Source organism: Equus asinus, chromosome 1 (assembly GCF_041296235.1).
Source record: "Equus asinus isolate D_3611 breed Donkey chromosome 1, EquAss-T2T_v2, whole genome shotgun sequence".
Lineage (NCBI taxonomy): Eukaryota > Metazoa > Chordata > Mammalia > Perissodactyla > Equidae > Equus > Equus asinus.
The window spans coordinates 130,235,302-130,238,289 of record NC_091790.1 but is presented as its reverse complement, the minus strand read 5'-3'; the positions used below and the strand labels follow the sequence as shown (position 1 = coordinate 130,238,289).

Below are 2,988 nucleotides of genomic sequence, written 5' to 3'. Positions count from 1 at the left end.
GTTCTACTGTAGAAATGTTGACATGCTGACACGTGTAGATGTTGATTATATTCTACTATAAGAATTAATTTTATTTAGCCACGGATGATTGAACAATTCCATTTTTAGATAAACTACATATATAAGCATTCCAGGACTGAGCCCCCAGCCCCATGCTCTGCCAGAGCCAAGACCTCTGTCACACGAAGTGGGGGCTGGGACCCCACTCCCTAACGACAGGAGCCGTCAGTGAGCATTGCTAGAGCCAAGCTGCGGGGAGAGCATGTCTCCGTTGAGCCCTTGGATTCGGCCCCTTCATTTCCAACATGGAGAATATTTACATTGATTCTCTGGATCCTGAAAATCTATTACAACGGCCCTATGATAAAAACCGCTAGATCAGGGCCTGCAGGTTTCCTTATCATCTTGTTAAGTGCAGAAAAAATCATCCTGATGTCGCAAATTCATTACTTGGTCCTTTCAATGCTCGCCACCAAGTTCCTCGGGCCGAAATCAGTCATCGTATCTCAAGCTGTGAGGACAAAAGTTGTATTGAGCAAGATGTTGTCAAGCAAACCAGGAACCTTGGACAAGAGACTGGCTGAGAGCACATACCAGTGGCCTCCTTGTGATGAAGACTGGGATAAAGATTTGCGGGAACAGACCACCACCCCATTTGTCTGGGGCACAACCAACGACTTGGCAACAACAGCCCTGTAAGCAACGTATTGTGGAACATAAGCGTAAGGTGGCTTCAGGCATGCACGTTCACAAGTCTCTGCAGAATGTTCTGCCATGGAAAAGTCAGTGGAAATACACAGTAACTGAATATCTCTCTCATCAAATGCCAGAGGCTAGAAGACTTGCTTCTTCCTGCTACCACTGGGTTCTTCATTTTTCTCCTAATGTAGTTGTAGAAAGATAAACTGCCTGTGACTTTAAAACTAAATACCTTTTTTTCTACCCCCTTTGAATCCTCCCTCATTTAATGCGAGAAAGAATCTTCATACTCAGAAGAACTCTTTCAAATAAACCGTTGATGTAGATTTAAAAAAAAAAAGAGTTCCAGTACTTCATGCAATTCATCTTATCACGTTATTTCTCAAGGTGAAGTAAGAGAGAAAAGAGGTGAAATGATTACCACTTCTTTTCACTGTCTGATTTACACTTAAATAGAAAACACTTTTTACTACCATCTGTATGGCTATTTTTATGTAAGGATAGTTACTATATGAATCCTATGACTATTAGTTGTAGATAGGTAAATCAAGGATTTAATATCTCTCCTGGCCTCAGATTACAATATAGTTTGTAGCGCACCTGTCAGAAATGCACACTGCATTGCATCATAGTACTGTAATTCAGATCCAATCGGTCACTGTGCTGTCATCGAAGTTTTAGGTCTTTGGATCTGGAGCTCAAGAATCGTTCTTTAGCATACAGAATATTTAGTGTAATGTATTTTATGACTGCTGCACAGATCATTTCGCTAGCAGAGTGTTAAAAGAGCTCTGTACCTGACACAGCTACATAAGCCAGTTTTTTATGGAGAATCTTACAAAGATCCTTTTTTCAACATATAATCATTATTTTAAAATGAATTAAATTTTAACGTATTTTTAAATAAGGCATTTTATCATATTCTTACACCATTCTGTGAGATATGCAAGATAAGTATTGTTATCTAAGAAAATGAATTTGTCTTATGATACCAGATGTGTTAAATAGAAAATAAAGCATTTTTAAAGGAAATAAACTATTTAATATATAACTCAGGATTGCCTGAATACCTTCATATTCATGCTTTCATTTAGAAAAACATCAAGTTTGATCTTAATGAAACATCACAGGTTGTTGCAAAGCTTGTACAAGATGACCAGAAGATGAATGAGCCCATTCAATGGTATCTGCTTAGCTGTTCAAATTCTTTGGTCCTGCCTCTACCACAGTCCACAGACAGATGGCCCCCCTCTGAAATGCAGCCTGGGCCTTGAGAATCTGAAAAATTGTGCTTACTAAGAAATGATTGAGAAATATATTCAAACCATATTAAATATGCATTTTAATGGCTATACAATATCTCATTTTAAATACACATTCACATTTATAATAAAATATAATAAAAATGCCTTGGAAGATATATATCAAGAATTAGCATTGATTATTGCTGCAGTGTGACTACAGATGCCATTTATTCTTCTTTGTGTTTTTATCTATATCTGATAGTCTTATCAACAATGGCTATGTATTTGTTTACTCTTCCACAAATGTTTAGGGAACATCTACTATATAAGAGTCACTGCTTTAGGTTCTGAACAGTGAACAAAACAACGTCTTCATCATAAAGCTTATGAAATTAGAATAATTTCTATTAGAAAATGAAATAGTTTATCTTTCTATAACTACATTAGGAGAAAAATGAAGAACCCAGTGGTAGCAGAAAGAAGCAAGTCTTCTAGCCTCTGGGATTTGGTGAGAGAGATATTCAGTTACTGTGTATTTCCACTGATTTTTCCATGGCAGAACATTCTGCAGAGACTTGGGAACGTGCATGCCTGAAACCATGTTACTCTTATGTTCCACAACTACGTGACATATAAAACAAAGAACATGGGTCTACATCCACATGATGTTGGGGCAGAAGTGAGAGTCACTTGCTGCCAAGAGGCAGTATGGGGCCTGATGGAATCTGAAGGCATATGTGGAAGAACAAAGAGAAAGCTAAAAGGCAATCTGAGCCTTACACAGAGCTTCAGGCAGTGGCCCTTTATCCCACAATCCTGCAGTATTAATTTGGCAGATGAAATCGTCTTGAGATCTCATCAAGATGGTGGCATAAGCAGACTCTGAACTCATCTGCTCCTATGAACACAACCAGGTTACAACTAATTTTGGAAAAATTACCCTGGAGAGAAAACTGAAAACTGGATAAACCTCCCCCCCCCCAACAACAATAAGGGACAGTCCTGACTAAGGCAGAAGAGGCAGAAATTCCTGCTGTAGAGGAAA

The 2,988-nt window shown here is 38.4% G+C and overlaps 1 pseudogene; it reads left to right on the top strand.

Moving 5' to 3' along the window:
- Nucleotides 1–305: 305 nt before the first annotated feature.
- On the top strand, nucleotides 306–904 carry LOC106838947 (gametocyte-specific factor 1 pseudogene; annotated as a pseudogene).
- Nucleotides 905–2,988: the final 2,084 nt, after the last annotated feature.